Genomic DNA, 21,695 nt, shown 5'->3' with positions numbered 1-21,695 from the left:
CTGACCCCAGAGCATTTGAGGTGGCTGAGTGACAGAAAGGAAGTGGGTCACAATTCTATGTATACGTTTCTGATAATTTGCTGTAAAATCTCTCAGGGATTAAGACCGGCTTTAAGTCATCTCTTTTGTATCCTAATTTTGTATTTATCTTAATACAGGATTCCATTGGCCCCTGATAAATCAGAATAATATTTGGCTATGCAGAGAGAAAGGCAAGCTAATTATCTGCAAATATAGAAAGTGTTGAAAATATTGGCCAGTAAAGAGCATTTTTAAATCCTTATTTTAAAACTTTAAAAACCTGAGCTATACCAGAAATACAGTGTGCGCTCCTCTGCAGTATATGGCACCACAGACTTGATTACGTGTGAAATCATGGAGCCGCACCCAGGTCAGCATGTAGACCACCTCCAGCTTCTCAGAAGGGGTGAATATAGAATTCATATGCCCATCCCTACCTTCAAGATTTGCAGGAAGACAGGAGTGCTGAATGAATTTTCTATCAGAAGCCCCAATTTGTGTTAACCAATGTATGATTCAACCCTGGGGGGGTGGGAATCGGCTACCCTATTTTTTTCACTTGAGAATCAGACACCCCCATGATGATAACAATGCCCTGCTTCATGTATGGTGGTTGAATACGGTGTCCTATCGGGTGGCTATTGTGAGACTGCTCTTGTGTCTTTGGCTCCTCTCTCATGGTGTAACTTCAGGTTAAGCAAAAAGGATTCCCCTGTGCCCGAAGTCCTTTATAAAACGTCCCATTTGCCTTGTTCAGCCTGTAAGGAGTGTCTTTCCAAATACCAACATTGTTCCCCAGATCTGCTAATCAGTAGCTTTCATCTCTGGCAGAAGGGACGGGATGCAGCCCCCGGGCTCCTGAAGGCAGGTGGAGGATAGAGAGAGCGTGAGAGGGAAGCAGAGGGGTTGGAAGGCAGGCAGAGGCAGGCTGCAGAAGAGTCCAACTCTGCCATGCATTGAGGCTGCCTTTGCCAGCCCCACTGTGAGCCCAGGCTGCTTAAAGCTCCTTCCCAGAGGAGAAAAACTAAAAGGGAAATCAGAAGCTGCACAGTGCTCTGCCCCCAGCCCTCCTCCATGTCTGCACTGCACACTAGCCTCCAATGCCCTGCGGGAACCAATTACAGGATTCTAATGAGGATAGTTCCTATTAACTGCTTTGGCCAACCCGTTACCTACTCATACGCATGCTAGCTGCCACCACCTCAGCTCACCTCACCTTTCCTGGCCCCTCTGCTACCACAGCTGGCCTGATGCTCCCTAACTGTGCACAGAATCAGCAGTGATAGGGGAACATATGAATGGCAGTGTAAAGACTAATGTTTGTAGAATGCAAAGAGCCATAGTCCCATCAAGCCAAAGAACAAAACAGGCAGGTGGTGGTTTGGAATTGCCATGTTTCCCTTGCTTGTAAACGTCTTTGGGGACCAAAATTAATGGCCACATTTGTGGCAAATGCTCCTCTAACCTGGACATGTTTCTAGACAAAGGATAAAATATAAAGTTGAAAAGCACTCATCTGAGATTGAATGTTGCTATCATGTACTAACACTTTACAACCTCTAGCCAATTCCTTAATCTCCACAGCTATCTCTGTTTTGTCATGTAGACAATGTGGAAATAACTGTCCCTACTTTGGAAGGGTGCAGATGTTTAAAGAAGGGTGGATGTGAAGCTCTTGGCAGCTAAGTCTTGGTTTGATGACTAGCAAGTAGCTGTACTTGTTCTAGCATAGTTTGTTCTAATAAAGATGGGATATATATGAAGAATGGAAATCCTTGTCACTTACTGGCAAGGGCCTGTCCCTGCTTCCTGGCTCTCCTCTTCCTTCACACTGTCAAGACCCATCTCAGGACTCCACTGGCATGGGCTTCCATTCTGCACAACCATTACAAAGACTATGATAGGTGTCCTGTAGGAAACTCTATAAGGAATATTAACAATAAAGGCTTAGTTTTTATCTATGGCATATATGGATATGGATACAGTTGCCCATTGGTGTCCCTGAAGGACTGGTTTCAGAACTCTCATCACATGCCAAATTCTTTGTATGCTTACCTTACTTATATTAAATGTAAAATTTATTTTGCTTATAACCCATGGACATTTACCATTTAAGTTGTCTCTAGCTTAATACCTGAGATAATGTAAACACTATATAGTTAGCAGTTCTATAGTTATGTTTAGGGAATAATGCCAAAGCTTTTAAAAATGTTTATACCTGCTCAGTACCTAAACAAGTTAAAATATTTTCCATCCATGGCTAGATGTGTCATTAGATGTGGAACCCAGAGGTCCAGTGGTCCATTGATGTATGTAGTCATAGAAATGCATAAAAAGCCACCTTCAGATTTTCCTAGATTGTGTGTGTATGTGTGTGTGTGTGTGTGTGTTTGCATGTGTGTGTGTGTGTACATGCACATGTATATGTGTGATGTGTGTGTTCATAATACATGAATGCTGGTACACATGCTATGGTATGTTTGGAGGTCAGAGGATACCTCAAATGTCAGCCCTTGCCTTCCACCTTGTTTGAAACAGGGTGGTTTTGGTATCTGTTGCTACACACCCCAGGCTAGTTGGCCACAAGCTTCTGGGATTCTTCTGTCTCCACCCTGCATCTCATTGTATTAGCACTGGGGTCAGAGGCATGTGCTACTGTGCCTGGCATTCTGCAGATTCTGGGGAGACATACAAAGGCCTTCACACTTGTGTAGCCCATGGATCATCTTTTAAAACTAGAATGAATTTGGGAAGTGTGGACGTTTCAGTCTGAAAGCAGTGAGATGTGTTCAGGAGATCCAAAGTTAAAGATTGTGATGTGGGTTCTGTTTGCAGTCCTGACGCTCCCCAGCATCTGGATGGCCTTCCAGATGTGTGTTCACTTACTTCCTCAGAGTGAGTCATCCGTCCTTTGCCACCCTCCTGTTTATTAGGTTTTCTTGCCTGCTCACAAGAGATTGAATTACTCAATCCTTTGACCTTTTCCTTGATAGTTGGAAGGATCATGGAGCCTTAGAAGCTTAGCTTTACAAAATGAACAAGAGAAAAGTTGCCTCCAAATTGTTTATAAAGAAAATCCAGATTTTGTGACCAATCTGGAAAAACCAGACTGTTGTATGGAACTCTGAACATTTATCTAAACATTTCCTTAAAGAATTTGGCCCTGTGTGTGAGTGACTGTTCACTGTTCACTAGCCGTGGAGATGGGGCAGGAAGGCACTATTGATTATCATTGGTTATTCAAAAACAATACCAAATGCAGATTTGGTGCTGAACCAAGTCCATGGGACCTTGAGCAGGTCTATGGGGACGTGATGGGCAGTCCTTTTATTGTGCCTGTTTCTGTTTACAGTTATAAATGTCACAGTCGTTAGACAAAGCAGCATCTTGCCCATGGAGTTGGTTCTGTCTGCTTTCTGACTATGAGGAGAGACCAAAAGCTTCTCTAGGTTCCTGGGCTCTGGAGTAGAGGCAGGAGAAAGTTCACAGGCCACAGAGCCTGGCATAGACTGGCCCACAAGGGTCAAAGGCCCAACCCAGCATTATAGGGAGAAGACACTATGATTCCAGCTCCTGAAAGCTCGGCCATTCACTGGGTCATGTGGTTGACTTTCTCCCCCATGTCTCGTGCAGACTTGCTAAGTCAAAAGTCCCTAAGCCCTGGACGTTCTAGTTCATTGTCTCCTTGACCGCTAATCACCATCTGAGTTTCACCTCTTAAGCCCCCTGCTCCATGATGTGCTCCTTGATCTCTCTAGCCACTTATCTATCATGAATCGCTCTTTTTTTCCCCCTCACAAAGCCCATTCCTTTTCCTGTGTAACATAGGTTACACACAATATATAATTATGTACTAACTTATCTGTTGATTTTCCTTACCAGCTGGCTCCCCTGCCATGAGAGGCCTCTGTATTGTGTTACTCCTCTGTCCAATACTTAGCACCATTTCTGGAGCATAGTAGATGTTCCATAAATATTTGTTAAGCTAAAGGGATAAAATAATTATATAAATGAATTAATTGATCATTACCATGAGTGTCCCACAGCAAATACTTAGTCGTCTTCTCCTCTCTTTCATCTCTCTCCACTTTTCTTTCATTCCTCTCTTACCCCCGTGTTTATAAGACATAGTTTCTATTATTGTATGGTGTTTTTATGTGTAATCTTGTTCAAACTTTGCAACTCTGTTATTCCCATTAGACAGTGCCGGGCAGTTAGTCAATGGTTCTCCTGTCACACAACCAAGGAGTTTGCAATCTGCATCTCAGAGCAGCTCAGATTTCCTGAGAGCTGGATGGTGAGGATGGTGGCCTCAGCCACTGGGATTGGCACTTAAAATCTCACCGGAGTGTCCTTATTTCCAGCTGAAGGACAGAGGCAGCAGCCACGGCTTCCTTGCTTTTGTGATTCTTTCTGAAGCTCTGAGGCCGCTGGGTTCTTCTGAGGAGGGAAGGGTAGAGAGAGATTTGTTACTGTTGTACCGATGCTTCAGGTGACTTGGTCCTTCAAGCAGGGGGCTTATAGGAAGGGAGAAGCCATAGCTAAACAATAGCCCTGAGCTGCTGGGATGTGAGGTGGAAGATGCAGAGATGGAGTAATGCTGAAGTAGCAAAAACTATCATTCTCACCTTTCTGGTGAGTATGTTATCTCCATCTTTGCTACAAGCTCCCAGAGGTCAGAAGTGAAGGGTACCGGTGTCCTCAGAAGTCAGTCTCCTGTAGACAGGCAGGCTGGGACCTGAGAGTCCCAATGTCCTCAGCCGAGAGATGGATGCAGTGATTCACACTGCACAGAGTTTCCATGGAGATTCAGAGACCACAGTGAGAAACCTTTCTGCAGTGCCCAGTACCACATGTTTTCAACAGACACTCGGCATTCTGGCTGATTCGCTGCTGAGGCTCAAACCCAGGGCCTTGCACAGGCTAGGCAAGCCTTCTCCATCTAGCTCCACTCCCATGCCCTGGTTATTATTTTTATTGTTGGCTTTCTGAGTGCCTGAGGTTGCGCTTCAGTCCAAATCCTCATCTCTCCAATTCTGATCTTTACAGATCACTCCCATGCATTACACAACTATTTGCCTCGGCTGGGAACAGAGGTTGTAGGGGGAGAGCAGAGGGAAGATTAATTAAGAAAGAATCATAAAAAAATCCAGTGAATCTCAAATGGATGTAATATTAAATACATAATTACTTCTCAACTTCAGTAGCTATAATATCAGAGATAAAAATCATGTCAGCTTCAATCTTTTCCTCATTGTGGATTCAGACCGTTACATTAGTGACTAACTTTCTGAGCTGTGTCATTTTCTCTTGGAAATGCACCTTTTTAGAACTTAAGCACAGAAGCCCTTCCAGGGCACGCCCTGGAAACTCCCTACTGAGGCCTCTCCACTCCACCCCACTGCTTTGGTCATCAGAGTGTCTGATCCTCTGTCCATTTACCCTCTCAAGAAGAAACGGAGACAATTCATCTTACAGAGAGCCTTTTCTTGCCTTGGTGTTTGGCCCAGGTGCAGAGACACCAGCATCAGTGGGATGTGGCTACTTTTGGGTCATGCCCTAGGTGTCTGTATTTCAGAGACTTCTCTGCTCATAACCCAGGGCCACCACCTTCAGCTTAGAGCTTGGTCCTTGACAAAAGGTCCCCAAATATTGAATCTTGCTTATTTTAAATGGGAGTATTCTCTCCCTACCCCAGTCCTTTGGTACTGTGCTCTGGACCCTCCATAGAGGTGAGGGAGAACAGATGGTGAGAGTCTCTGTTTAATGTTCCCTGGAGCTTACTCTGTGCCTCCTCCAGACAGATGAGTAAGGAAAGATTCTGCCTGGAGCGTTTTGTCAAACAGTGTGTAAGGGTAGCATTTTTCTAAGTTCTCTCCTCTTATCAGGATCTCAATTAGGGTATGGAATAGCATCTGTTTCTCAGGCATTATGGTAAGGAACTTTCCTAAGATCAAAGGTGCTACAGAATGGGACAAAAGGTCTGGAGTCCTTGCTCAGTTTACAGAACGGGAGGGAAAGAAAGTGGCTTGATGTCTCCCCTTTCCCATCCATTGTTGTTTATCTTGGAGCTCATATCTTTCCTTCCAGCCTTTGCTATTCCAGCTTCCTCTCTCCACTCCCTAGGTGGCCAAGCTGGTCACACTAGCTGCTCAGAGACCCTCTTCCCCAACATACCATCTTTTGTCTCTCCTTTGCCTGTTTTATTCTCTTGTCCTGATTCCTTCAGTTAGCCCAGACTCAGCCCCCACTCTCTCTTCCCTCACCCCATTGCTGCATTGCACAGAAATGCTAGGCTGAGTTATCCATGCATAAAAGAGTCATCCAAATATGTGCCAGAGTCTTGGAGAAAGCAAAACAGGGAGTTGTAGAGTTGTCTATGTTATCTCACTTAGGAGAAGTGTGTCCTTTCAGTCCTGAGAAAGGCCTCGAATCCCCTCACGGAGAGGTAACAGTAATTTGTTTTGTTTGAACTATATGTCCTTCCTAAAAATCAACTCACTTGGAGCAAGAACAAAAAGAGCAGCCTATATATACATTAAGTTACAACTACAAGTACTTGTCTAAGTCCTTTCTCTTCTATCCATACTCATTGCATCCTACAAGGCTACTAATGTCTAGCCTCTGATTTTTAAATGCCTTTGAACTTGCATGAGATTGTGGGTAAGAGGAGTGTGTTGACCCATGGTTCCTAGCCCCAGTCTCCTTCTTTTCCCTTCCTGTACTCAATACCACCTATACTTGCATTGGCTTTCTGGGGCACATCCATTCCTGCCTTCAGTCCATTACTTCAGCAGCTGCCTGTGTTCAGCCTTGTGATACATATTTCCATTTATTTGTTCTCTACCACAGAACACACAAAAAGAAGAGACTTATTCAGGCTTTGTAGATGCTCACAGGAATTTGGGCAGAAAATGTTGGCCACTCAGAATGAATGTGGTCTATAGTGAGGAGAGACACAGCCTTCAGATGACCATGTCCCCATGGGCCTGAGGACATGATCTCAGGGCAGGGTATCTTCTAAATCTCATTGCCCATGGCAGGGTTTTTCTTGTTCAGGTCAACTGACAGTACCAATTTAAGGGTCAGACTATGTTACAAGTATGTGTTTGCAACTGAGTCGCTTCTCATAGGGAAAACTGTATATTGGATTCTCTAGGTTGCTTAACTGCAGAGATATGTTGGTTTAATGATAGCCAATGGGTAGCCTGGGGCAAAGTGCACTAAAAGAAAGGCAAATGACTACATGTAAAGATTGTTCTGACAGATACAGGATAATTAATAAATCTATTGTGCAAGCAAAGAAACAACTTACTAGCATGATATGAAGACTTTCTCTTTAGAAGGGAGAGATCACTGATGGAGATTTCAGAACCTCGCAGTAGGTGAAAGAAATTGTGATTGGTTGGCCGACTTCAAGAAGCTGCTTCTTAGAAATGGACTCTTGATATCAGCAGATAGCTGAAGTTATTTCTGCCAATAAAGTGTTGTTTACCCAAAGCCCAGGGAACATATGAGTGAAGTTACTGAATAAAATGTTTCTTTTTCTTTCTCTCTGTGTATCTGATTCTGTCTCTGACTCTCTGTCTGTCTGTCTGTCTCTCTCTCTCTGTGTGTATGTGTGTGTGTGTGGTGTGTGTGTGTGTGTGTGTGTGTGTGTACATACAGGTATACATGCATGTATATATACGTGCATGAGGAGGTCAAAGGATGCCATTTCTCAAGTACCTTGTATTTTGGGACAAGGTTTTACACTGGTCTGGAGTTCACAAAGAAGTCTGAGCTAGAGAGCCAGCAAGCCTTAGGATCAGCCTATGTCTGCCTCCCAGTGCTAGAGTCACAGGTGTGCACTATCACACCTGCCTTTCTAAAACACATGTGTCAATTAGGTCTAAATTCAGGTCCTCACACTTTCAACTCAAGCACTTTACCAACTGGCCTATATCCTCAGATCCTGATCTAGTATTTTTAAAGGAAGATTTTTCAATCTATCTTTTCTATTGACATTTGTGATTGGGTGATTTCTTTGTTATCTTTGTGGGAAACTGTCTTCTGCATTGCAAGGTATTTGGCAATATCCTTTGCCCTTGTCCACTAGGCACCAGTGCTGCCCCTCTTAGTAGTGACAAACAAAAATGTATCTGGTTGGGTCAGCAGCGATGACTCTACAATTAAAGGCACTCACTGCTCTTCTAGAAGACACAGGTTTGGTTCCCAGCACTCCTTCCCTGTGTCTCACAACCCCTTTTAACTTTGGTTCCCAGGTATTCAATGCCCTCTTTTGGCCTCTGCAGGCATCAGATACACACATGGTACACATAATGTACTTGCAGGCACTTGTACATACACATAAAATACAAATAAATAAATCCTTTTCAAAAGGTCTCCAGGGCCAGGGCTGGGAAAGTGGAATCACTCTATTCTTAGGGAAAATGGTTCTAGATTGCTTGGATTCCTCTGCACCCAGCCCGACTCGATACTGAGCCCACGTCACAGCAGACTGTAGTTACATCCAGACTTATTGTTGAAGGAAACCGAGGGCAAGGGGAAGCCAGATGAGGTTTGTGCCTTGCTTTGTTTCCTGGTGCCCGTGAAAGCACAGCAGTGGCTATTTAAGCGAAACAAAAAATGAAGAGGAATGATGTTTAAATATCTGTGGCAATAGCACTATTAATTTCTGTCCTTTGTAGTTTTTAGTACTAGTGAATGAGCTAGAGTGAATGAACTGAGAGTTCAGATGGAGAAGGAGATAAAGAGAATGAGGAAGCATCTGCTGCCAATACACCCTTCTTCCAGCCTCCACTCTCCAGGAAGCAAGCTTCTTGTTTGGCAAATTCAGGGAAGGGTCCTGTGGTAGAGAGGAAGCCCCCATTTTAATGGACCATCTCTCTAGGCCATTTTAGTACTGTTGCTCCTTCTCTCTCTGCCATTTCCTGTATCAAACAGGAAGTTATGACTTAGTAAACTTCCTGTGTGCATGTGTCTGCTAGGCCTTGCTGGGACTAGGATGTCATGAGGTTTCAGCACGTGTGGCTATAGATGTTGTTTTCAATAATAATAAAGAAAATCCCTAGGATGTAATTAGGTGTGTTTACTTGTATTTATTACAAAGGAGGAAATCCCTTTTATCCACAAAAACACATTTTGCCTCATCTCCATTTTTTTTCCCCAAGCAAGATAGGACCATTTCTTGCAATGTTAACTTCCAGGATCTGTTGTGGGAAATCTAGTTAATAAAATTAAAGACGGAGCTAATTTAAACAATATACTAAAGAGGAAGATTGGGTAAGGGATGGAAAAGTGCATTTTCTGTGTCACTTAGGAAGGAGGTGAGGGAGGGCTGGCTAGCCACCAGACATGCTAAACACCTTATTGCTAGTGAAAAAAAAAAAAAAAACTCATAGATTTGTTTTTATTTTAGAATATTTAAAAATGTTTCCCCACATGCTTAGTGCAAGGTGTAAATAGGAAAAGTGTTCTGAACTACAAGGAAGCTACAGGCTTAGCTTTTCCATTTTCAATTGAAATACCACAGCGCTGGGGTCTGGGAGCAAAAATCTGTCAGCCAAGTGTCTGCCTTGCAAGCCTGAGGATTTGAGCTCTTTATAAGAAAACAAGGGGTCAGCGAGATGGCTCAGTGGGTAAAGGTGCTTGCTGCCAAGGCTGATGACCTGAGTTTGGTCCCTGGAATTCATATGGTGGAAGGAGGGAACTGACTCCTGTAGGTTGTCCTCTGATCTCCACCATAAAGAAAGATATGTAATAGTAATGAACAACAATAACAAAAGGCCAGACCTAGAGATGGCTTAGCCTGACAACTTGAGTTCAATCCCCAGCCCTATGAGGTGGAGAGAAAGAACCAACTCCAGCAGGTTCTGACCCCCACAAAACATGCTACTCACTACACATGTTCACTTACCCCCACCCCAAATCAATCAATCAATCAATCATCAATCAATCAATCAAAACATTTTAAGGAAAAAATAAAAAGAAGCTGGTCATGGTGGCACACACTTGCAGTCTCAATGCTGGCTTGGTGGAGACAAGTGGGTCTCTGGGGCTCACTGGTCAGGTAGCCCAGCCCCCTTGCTGAGTTCCTGGTCAGCAAGAGAATCTGTCTCAGATACATAAAATAAAAATGGTTGATGCCTGAGGAGGGACAGCTAAAGTTGTGCTTTTACCTCCATATGCATGTGCACACACATAAAATAATATAATCCAATACCTAGGCTGAACCATGTCATCCCTGAGCCAACCCATAGGCTACATTTGATGTCATTTACTTCCCTGCCAAGATCATGTTTAATGACGATGGTGAGTGAGGCCAGCACTTTATATCTAATTCTTCAATTGGTTACTTTAGACAGGAGCGCTGGGGGAAGATTTTTCAGTCAGTATGTAATCTTTATCATTTATTATGAATGGATGACTTTATGACAATACTATATGATTCTCTGGTTATATGAAGGAAGGAGATAGAAAGGTCCAAACCTTCATAAAACTTACTTTTTATCCATAAATACATATTGAGACCACATATGAGCTGAAGATGTAGCTGAATGGGTCTGGTATTTTTCAAAGTGATTGAACTTATCACAGTGTTGTATGTAGCCTTTCATGGAGCTTTCCAACTAAATGACCTTAGTGTAAACAACATAGACACAGCCTTACAGCTCCTTTTGTCCTCACAATTTCTGAAAACCTCTGAAAGGATGGTATTCCAAAAGATGTTTATTACAAACTTATTACACTCTGTACTTTCCTTGTTAAATCTGATACAGGCCCAGCAATGAATAACAGATCTTTCTAGCACCGTGACTCAGAACCAGCATCAACAGGATTTTAAGAGCAGGACTGTTGGTGACAACACCCCCCCACACACACACACACATACTCTCATGCCCTTTCCATTGTGTTTCAGCAGGATAGCTCATCAGACTCAGGCTCTCCAGTTGAGCCTTGCACTAATCATGGGAAGAGCCTTTTGCCCCTTTACCCCCTGAGTCTGGGGACATGTTATGTTCCATCAGCAGCTCCCCTGCTATTTTGGCTAAAGCCCTTCCCCTTGCCTTGGATACTGGCTAACATTTTCCACTGGTCAGAACCCTTGTTTATACAGCTGATGGAGTTAACAGTCCATCTCCTCTGCTCTTGTAGGCACTCCAATTCAACCGTCATCCTAACAGGGGTTGGTTGTTTAGCTTGGCAGAGTCATTCCAGTCATACGTGATAACCAAATTGGATAGATGATCAATTAATTCATTTTCCTCAGAACTTACTCCACTAAATAAAGCAACCGAGCCTCACGAGGGAGTTGCTGCCTCAATAGAGGCACACGATGTGAACCAAAGCCTGAAGACTTAGGGACCTTCAGATATCCTGATTGGCAACCAGAGGATTGTCCTAGAATGTGTATGCTGGGCTCTGAACTCCACACACTGCAGTCTTTCTCAGGAGCCATAGCTCAGTTTTCTGTATTCCATATATTAGAAATAGTAGGCCCAGTAAGAGCTTCCTTTGAAAAGTTTCTGAGCTCAAGGAGACCAAAAGACCTGACTGCTGGCATCTCATATAGGCTGCTCATTGTCCGCCTCCCACCTACACCTGGTTAAATGTTGATGTGGATGAGATTCGGTGAGTCATTGCAGTCTCTATATTGTTGGACACAGTGTAGAAGCAAAATAGCCGAACCTCATTTAAAATATTTTTCCCTTATTTGAAGGAGAAAGATGAATTGTCTGAATGAAAATTATACCATACAATAAAGAATTTATCAATAGAATTCAAGCTCACAGAGATTAACCTGCCTCTGCCTCTCTAGTGCTGTGACTGAAGATGTGCCACCACCATTCTTGGCAATAGACTGCAAGGTGTAATTTTGATTGAAAATGTTTCTGGCCACTAGAGCAGGCTTTCTCATTGACTTGCTGTATGGCCTGAGAACATCATGCATCCCATCTTTAGTTGCAGTAGAATAGAAGTAAGGATGTAGCCTCTTTCTTAATGGTCAATTAGCAGGAGACCAAGAGGAACACTGTGTGGGGAAGCAGTCTTTAAAGTCTGAGACTGTGTTAGACAACATGAGCTGGGGTGATAGTGCAGTCGGGAAAGCATTCGCCTTCCAAGCATGAGAACCTGAGTTCCATCCTCCAGAACCCACTAAAACAAAAGCAAGCATGAGATAATAGCCAGTGTTGAAAGATGGAGAGAGGTGAGTCCCCTTGGCTTGGTGGACAGCTGCCTAGCCAATTCCGCAAGAGACAGGCCAGTGAGAGACCCTGTCTCAAAAAAGAGAGAGAGAGAGAGAGATATGGTGACAGAGGAGAACATCCAAAGTTGACCTCTGGCGCGCGCGCGCACGCACACACACACACACACACACACACACACACACACACACACACACATCTACATTCACACAAAGGCATCAGACAGCTAATGGAGTAGTCCCTAAATAGCTGAATGATAAAAGGTACACTTTAGATTCCAGAGATCCCATTCAAAGTGGACATTAGGCAGTGTTGAGTTCACAGTGTTGGTCTCCCTTCAGTCCTCAGTCTCCCTTTCTGATTTCTCTAAGGAGAGCATCTCTTTGTGATGCCAGTGGGCCTCCAGTGCCTCCCTGATGCTTACTCAGTTCCTTTGCCTGAGACAGAGGGAACTGGCTGTCCACAGAGCTTTGGCCAACGTGTGTATAACTAGATTGTTAAAGCAAGTATTTTAGTTTTCTTTGTTCATGTTTATGCAGCAAATGACTTTATGACAAGTAGAAATGTTTTTCTGTTAATAGCAGTAATACAAAATTTCACTCTTATGTGAATTGATGTGGGGGGAAAGGCATTTTAAAGAAAAATAAGCAAAAAATGAGTGATATATAATTTGACAAATTGTGGACATGATATGAATAGTTTAAAGTAAGAAATCATCCATTCAAACTTGGCCAACATAGGCTAAGATGTGGGAGTGCTTTCTTTGGAAGTGGCTAAGATTTTCTTTTCAAATGTGATGTTTTAACACTTACACAACCCCTAAACAGCCCTACAAGGAAACAACAGAAATGAAGGAAGGTATTGGAATGTTCAGCTGCCATTTTAGCCCCCACTGACAAACACATTCATTGAGGTGATCTAGGCACTGGAGTCTCACTTAAATCTTCTGAACATAGCCCCTTCTCCAATGACATAAGCAGTCAATCTACTTTCTGAATGAACTCTAACCTGTGAGGAAAGACATTTTGTCTTAATCTCTGGAGACCACATGAACCCACAAATAGTTACAGTTTCAAAGAAGTTGCAGACAAGCTAATCCTTATAATCCTACTTCCCCTGACACACACACACACACACACACACACACACACACACACACACACACACACAAAATTTTTAACTTGTGTCAGAGCAAGCACCATGGAATATTTGGGGGTGGGATTTTAAAATGCTGCTTCTGGAAGTTTGTGTGCAAGTTCAATTTAGGAAAAGTGTGGAAAGCAAGATGACATTCAGGCAGCTTGGAAGCCTGTTTTGTTGCATATAGTGTTTGCTGAAATGAATGCCCAAGCTAATGATTTCTACTTGGTAATACATAGCTCTGGCTTCAAGTAAAGGAAACTTGGAGAAGAAACAGCAGTAAAAACATGACTAGAATTATCTTCGTGCCTTCCTAATACATTCAACGCCAACCCTGGAAAACTTAACCAACTTCATTCTAGTCTTTTCTGCTGCCTCTCCCGGGAGTTACGGTCTTTAAGACTGATACAGCTTCCCCGCCCCCTCACAGTCTCCTAGTCTGTGTTTATATAATTATTGTCGCGAATTTAGATGTGTGACACTTTAACACCATATTATTGCACTTTAAGGAAAGCACGCCCTCCGTACTGTTCTCCTTGCCTGGGTGTAGGGCTCTGTTCCCCAGCAGATGTTTCTTGGTGTTACGAAATGGCTTCAGAATGCTGGAGTCAGATGGAGCTTGGAGGCGAGAGCCAATTATGTCATATGGTGTCAATGCCCAGTTACAACACTAATATAACCAACTTTTTATTATTTTTAATTTTTTTTTTTGCTTCTAATGAGTCCCATGGATCCTTCAGGGCTCTTTACAAAAAGCCAGATTAGATCCATCCTTATGCTTTTTACCTAACAAGGACAAGATATTGTTCATAGTTTGATTTTTAGGTGCATTGGAAATGTGGGCAAAAAGCAAAATGAAACAAAAATAAAAATCAAGCTCTCTCCCACAGTGGAGTCACTACTGATTGAAGCTGTGTGTAGAGTGTGGGTTTCTGGTAAGTGTGTATGGAATGGCTCACTTGAATGCATGTGTTCACACTGCCTTCTATTCAGTTCAATTATCTTTATCTTTCTTCTTCTCAGAGATTGGAACTATTTCTACTCGTGACTCCCCACAAAGAACAAAAATAGTGCCTCTTTCACTCTTTTAATTCCTACCCTAGTTCTGAATACATCATTATCTTTAATCCACCTTGGGTTGAGATAGCAAAGATAAATTTGTAAGGAGTTCATGTATTTTCTTGGCTATTTTATTAAATGATGGAAGAAGTTAGCTGAAAGTGACCCCATAAGCCAAAGCTGGCTATATGACTTTGTTTGTTTGTTTTGGGGACACTGTCCTATGTCACCCAGGCTAGTCTAGAGCTCACTAACATACCTGAGGGTGATTTTGAACTTCTGATCCTCCTGTCTCCACTTCCTGAATGCTAGAATTACAGGTGTGTACCATTACACCTGGTTTTCCATGGAGCTGAAGATCAACCCCTGGGCATGTTAAGCAAGCATTCTATCAACTGAAGTATACCCCAGTCCCAGTGTGTGGCTTTTGTAAATAACATCTCACTGGGACACAACCACACCCATTGGTTACTGAATCATCTGAGACTGATTTAACAGAATAGGGACAAAGTTGAATGGTCCCTCTTGAGATGGTATATTCTGTAAGTCTAAAGTCATTGTTCAGTGGCTTCTGCAGAATATGTTTGCTGGTCCCTAGCATATGTTTGAGGGGATTTTAGGGATAGATAAGAGTCAAAAAGTTTCTGTTTTTCTCAAGTTTCTATGTAAAATGTTTGGTAATTCAAAGTTTGGCTTTCTATTGACTCACATATGCACAGACTTGCCTTTATAAAAGTCCTAATGTAGCACGAGAGATAATATGTTAGTTCATTAATATTAATTTTCACTCCCACTGTTTTATTGGTAATGAAAGTAACTATAATTGTAACACGGTGCTGCCCTTTCTCATTCAGCAAGAGGATAATCTTTCCCAGGACTGCTTAAGTCAAATGCAAAGAAGATGTAATCCTTTGCATCAAGATTTGGCCAGATGTATGAACACCACACAGTAAAGCAATTTGTACCATTCTCTCCACCCTCCCCAAGTCGTCCAGTTTCAAATAACAGCTTCAAAGGATCTCAGAGAGGCTCGTTAATGTTCCTGTGTTCTGGGCTCAGTACAACTATACCTATTAAGTACCAGGCTGCCTCCCAGCAGGAGCAGCAAAACATGGTACCATGTCATGGGAATGTGACCTTTGGAGAGCTGACTCGCCCAGGGCTCTACTGCTACAGAAATAAGTCATGCCCAGGAGGGCTTTTTTATTTTTTTAAATTTTTGCTTCTTCCAAGATAGTTCATTCAATTTCCCTGTCTCCAGTATCCTTGTGGCACTCAGCTCCTAGGCTAGGCATTAACTTTAGGGGCAGCTGTTCCTCAACACACCGGGTACAAACGGAGGCCTGGGACATAGCACTGGGAAGAAAGGAGAGGAAATTGGTCCAAGCAACCAATCACCTTACTGAAGAAAAGGAGCAATTATTAATCACCACTATACTTCTCACATACCAGGTTCTTGGTTAGTTCTTTCTTTTAACTTAGAGCAGCTGGCCGCCCTACCTACATACCCACAACCCAAGAGTGGACCATTATCCCCTGCTATGATATACACCTGGTATGGATTCCATAGACAGGATTTTTGAAACTTTTAAGAAGCCTTTGGGGAAGAATTGGGTTTCCTAAGTAATGTAATCTGACCCATGGCATAGAGGTGTTCTCTTGGTTTAGAGGGAGTTGGACTGGGTAACCTCAATAAGGGGGATTTGCTATTTCCAAGGAGAAGGAGTCTTCTCCTTGTTCCGTCACCTCACGGGCAGCTCCAGAAATCCAGGCTGGTCCTTGGCATCTGAAAATTAATGCCTCCCTGCTAAGAGTTGATTCTGCATCCCAGCAGCAGAAGAGCAAAGTGGAGCATCATGCTATTGACTATTCGAGAGAGCACCTCAGATGAGGATGCCCAGCAGTGCCCAGCACTTTAGAAGCAATACAAGCAGGGAAATGAAATGTGGGGGAGGAAATCAAGTAAGAAACAGGAAGGACGCACCCCCCCACACACATACGCGCACGCACACGCGCACGCACGCACACGCGCACGCACGCACACGCGCACGCACATGCACACACACACACAAATTCACTGTGTATGAGATGGTACAAGGAGACTCTTAGAGAAGGACCATAGAAGCTGAGCACTTAAGAGTGGATGTTGCGTACCCTTACAGGCTCTTTGAGAGGGCATGGGTTATGGCTCATTCCTGAAATACCACATTTTACTATCAAGAGTCCTACTTCTGGTCTCTATTTCAGGAGAACTGATTTCTAAACAGCCAGCAGAGTTCTTCTGGGATCCTGGAAGCTACCTGGGCTTGGGAAAGACCTCTGGTCCCCAAACTAAGAATTTCTATGTAAAAGTGATAAAGTACAGACACTCATTCCTGCCACCTTTTAATCATTACTATTATTGCATTTCAGGATGGTTCTTAATGGCAATGCTAATCTGGTATATAGAATGCTCCCAGACATGCAACACTTCCACATATCTCCCTAAATCACCTTAGGAACACTACCAATTTAGCCGCATGGCTATACTTATTTGCGGAATTAACTGCCCTTTCCAAAATACATCCTTATCACAGATGGTTTTTCACACCTGAGATCAGCTGTGAGTGTACAATTCAAATGGGAATCTGAAGGTTAGTACAAAAAAAGAAGAAAAAGCATTCAGAGTGGCTTGTTAAGTTTTACTACTAATTATGTATGGAAAGGTTAGTATATTGAATATGTCAAATTAAACAAACTTTTACTAGAATTACCTACCGTGGTTTTCATGCTTAATTCAATTACTGGAGAATATTAAATTATGGGGCCTGGGTGGTAGATCAATGGATAAGAGCACTTGCAAGTGTGAGGGCCTGAGTTCTAATTCCCAGTCCCATCCATTGTGAACTATGTGACTTAAGACGAATTTTGGATTTTTTAAAAAAGCATCAGCTTTCTCATCTTTTAAATAAGGACATCAATACTACTTTTAGAATCTGGGCATGGTTGCTGGTGCCTGTGACCCCAGTTTTAGGGGCTGAGATAGGCCAATCCTGAATTCCTTGGCCAGTCAGCCTAGCCAATTCATGAGCTTCTAGTTCAGTGAGAACCACTGTTCCAAAATATTTGAGTAATAATGTAAAGACAAATAAGGTAAGACACCCAGTGTCCTCCTTTGGCTTCTGCAAGCATGTTTGTGAACACGTGTACCTGCCTGAATGCTCATGTGCATGCATCACACACATACAAACAACACATATGAGAGAGAGAGAGAGAGAGAGAGAGAGAGAGAGAGAGAGAGAGAGAGAGAGAGAATTAAAATCACATCACATGTGTGCTTCAGGATATGCTTTGCATTGTATTTCTGTTGAATTGAGCAGAGGTCAGCAAACTAGAGCCCTCAGGCCAGATGTGGCTTGCAGCTTGATTTTGTATGGCTTATAAACTAAAGATGATGTGGTGACTTTTACATTTTTAAAGAGGTATGACTTTTAGAAAATAATGTGTCTGTTGCTATATGTGACTTACAGTTAGAAGATGGACAGAGAAGATTTCAAACCCAAGGCCATCAGTCCCCAGATCTGTGCCTCATTCCTTCTGAACTCAAGCTGGCTACTGGATGCCAGACATCTCATGGAACTTTTATGTAATGTCTCACTGAATCCTGAGGTTAAATAATGTCAATTACTCACATTCATGAGTGATGTTATAATATTACATAAGACTGGAAATATGACTTTATTTTAAAGATGAGCAAGCTGAGGCTTAAAAAAGGAAATCTGTAGTTTGTCTTAAATCACATAGCTTACAATGGACTGGAATTAGAATCTATTCTTCCATGAAAACTGTTATGATGGACCCTCATCAACTGAGGTTCTGTGTATGTTCAAGCATAGCCAAGATCTTCCTTGACTAGCACCAAGTTATCTGCCCCATGAATGTGGAGTGGTATTTCTTGGTATGATTTAATCTAAGGATCAGCAAGCAATAGCCATAAGTCAAATTTGGCTTCCTTTTCTTTATAAAATATATATTTAATATTTATTTTGTTATAGAAATACATTTATTTATAAATATATTTATGTATAAATATAGCATATTTATGCATAAAACATATATTATGCATAAAATATTCACAATCATTTATATAAAATATAAAATACACTGTATATGTTTATATATATAAATTACATGTATATATAAATTAGATCTCATTTGTGATGATTCATCTTGTCTTCCAACTGGATTAGCTGAAGCCACGCCTAGAAGATTGATAAAGCATGACTTTGGTTGTGTTTGTGAGGATGTTTCCAGAGAGGGTTATCTACAAATGGTACAGGAGACAAGGGACCTGAGTGGAGAACCAAGGTGGAATAAAACAGGACAAGTTGACTAGCAAGTCTCCCCCTTCCATTCTCTTTATCCCTCCACCTTTTTCTTCTTCCTCTTCCTGTCTTGGAATGAGAGAGCCTTTGCCTCACTTTCCCTGGACAATGACGGTCTGCCTCACTGTGGACCCAGAGTCATCAGAACTAAGGAAAATGGACCTAGAGTTCTGAAATATGGAGCCAGAATACAATTTTCTTCTCTTTAAAATGGTTCAGTCAAACATTTTGTCACAGCAATCAGAAGACCCCACCCCCGCAACTCACCCCCAAACAAACAAAACCAAAACCCTGACCATTGCTTATACTCAAAGCCTATGGCAGCTTTCACACAACCATAGAGTTGACTAATTACAGCAGAAGCCACACTCTCCAGCTAGACCAGAGAGCATCCTGTCTGGGCCCTTCCCATGGGGGCTTGGCTGATCATTCATCTAATTTGTTTGGGGGTCACATTCATGCTTTCTGTGTGACTCTCAGTGCCTAGAACAGTGTGGAGTTCTTAAACATGGAGTGGGGATTTGGTGGGGTTGGGTAGTTACTCATGGAACTGAAGTACTCACTTTTGTATCTGGAGTCCGCTCCTGGAGCCCACACCCCCAGTCAATGCACCTCTCCAAGAGCTCATTTCCATTTTCCTCACTTTTTCCCTACTTCCTTCTCTAATGTTACTAGATAGTAACATGTGGGTTTTATTTCACTTAAAATGTACAGGAATTTTTTAATTAGGGGAAAACAAGTTGGTCCAGAGGACAGAGACGAAGGAAGGAAGGAAGGAAGGAGGGAAGGAAGGAAGGAAGGAAGGAGGGAAGGAAGGAAGAAGGAAGGAAGGAAAAGGAAGGAAGGAAGGAAGGAAGGAAGGAAGGAAGGAAGGAAACTAAATATTTAGTGAACCATCTGGAATGTCTCTTGTTTGTGCTGGAGTGGAATGCCCTTGCTCTCTAAGGAGAGATGATCCTCACAAAACCCACACTGGTTTCAGGACCATGGGACTCTCAACACTTAAGTAACATCAATAGCAGTGTGTGGTGTTGGCCCCACTGTGGCTTGAGGAAGAAACTGACGACTGAATCTATGTTAAATAGAGGTGGCAACCCCAGGACATCTTGAGGAGTCTAACTGCAAGAATCATTTCATGAGCCAGTCATGTGCCACTTCCTGACAGTTTGACAGCAGCTACCAGTCCTGAGCATCTCTAGAAGCTTTTCCTAATCACCTTTTACCTTTGATATCAAATAATACACACACACACACACACACACACACACACACACACACACACGCACACACCAAAACCACTGGAGATGAATCCTAGTATTGTCTACATTTCCATTTGAGTAAGCTAAGCATTACACAGTTTAAATGATTTTCCCTCAGGCCATACAACTGGTGAGTAGCAGAGAGAGTATGTAAAGAGCCTAGGCCTAGGAGTCTGCAACTCCAAGGCCTGTGCCTTCTGCTAGGATTCTGCATGAGATGCCCCATAAACTTGATGGGTGTCATAACCAGCACCACATGACCTGCAGGAATGTTGGGCACACAGTAAACATTCAATAATTACTCATTTCCTCAGTGGCATATTTAAAAATAAATCTTTAAAACTACTTTGTTGTAGGCATCATGATGGGGATTCAGGATAAGTGGACTTAAATACCATTTATTAATTTTAAAAAGTATGATGTGAATCTGAACCATTGTCTGTATATTCTAAACCACCAGTTCTTAACCTGTGGTGGGAACCCCATTGAGGGTTGAATAACCCTTTTGCAGGGGTCACTTCAGACCATAAGAAAACACAGATATTTATATTACCTTTCATAACAGTAGCAAAATTGCACTTATGAAGTAGCAACAAAAATAATTTTATAGTTGGGGATTACCAGAAAATAATGAACTATATTGTACATTCCTGGCATTAGAAAGATTGAGAACCCTATTCTGGAAGATTCCAATATCATGGAAATTCTATCCATTTGTTATATTTGCTTGCCCATTCTTTATTGCTTGGAGGAAATTTTATTTTTCTGTCTTATACTTCCATTTTTCTTTTACTTTCCTCTCTTTTTCTCTAATCCCAAACCCCACAAAGAGTATACACATTGTGGAAAAGATTTCTTAAACCACAAGAGTGATGTAACTCAAGGCCTCTTCTTTCCCCCTCACACACATAAAATATTGGATATGAGCACGATTTAAAAAAAAATTGGTTTGCAAATGTGATGAAAAGTGTGTCCTTTTCACCAGAACAAAACAGTCCCTAGTACAGAAGCTTCCTTCCTGGTGTGCTTCATTCCCAAAGATGAGGAAATCTGTGCATTGGGCCACAACCTCCCACCAAGTAGGAGATGCAGGGAGCTGTGGATTAGAAAGGTCTTCCATGCATACTTAGGATGGATTGACTGACCTCTGTTCAGGCTCCCAAGACTATAGTTCAGGACACGGCTTGTATTTAAATGGGCAGTAGTCCAGGAAGACGTGCTTGCCATACAGCTGATACGGGGTGGGGTGGGGGTAGGGCTTTTGCCATGGTAAAGGTTTGAGGTGGACCTTTCTCAGCTGGTTGCCATCAATTACTCAGGGTTAGTTCTTGGCCAGAGGTCCTCTGTTCCACAAAGTATGTCATTCTGTGTTCACAGAAATGGAGTTTACAGTCCTGCCACTAAATTAAAACTGGTTCCTCCAAATTAAAAGCAGACAGGACAGATGTGAAGGGAAGAAATGGAGTCGCACATCTTTTGTGAATCAGCTAATCACGGTGCCAGGACTTGAAATCAGTTTTTCCTGTCGTGGCCTCAACTGTGCCACACCTATGTAAGCTATGCTGAACAAGAGCGGAATTCACATTTTAACGCACATTTCTTTCCCTTTGCCCTGTGGAGAAGGATAAAGAGCTATGTTTGGC

This window comes from Peromyscus leucopus, chromosome 8b, assembly GCF_004664715.2.
Source record: "Peromyscus leucopus breed LL Stock chromosome 8b, UCI_PerLeu_2.1, whole genome shotgun sequence".
NCBI lineage: Eukaryota > Metazoa > Chordata > Mammalia > Rodentia > Cricetidae > Peromyscus > Peromyscus leucopus.
Note: the sequence above shows the minus strand (reverse complement) of the source record.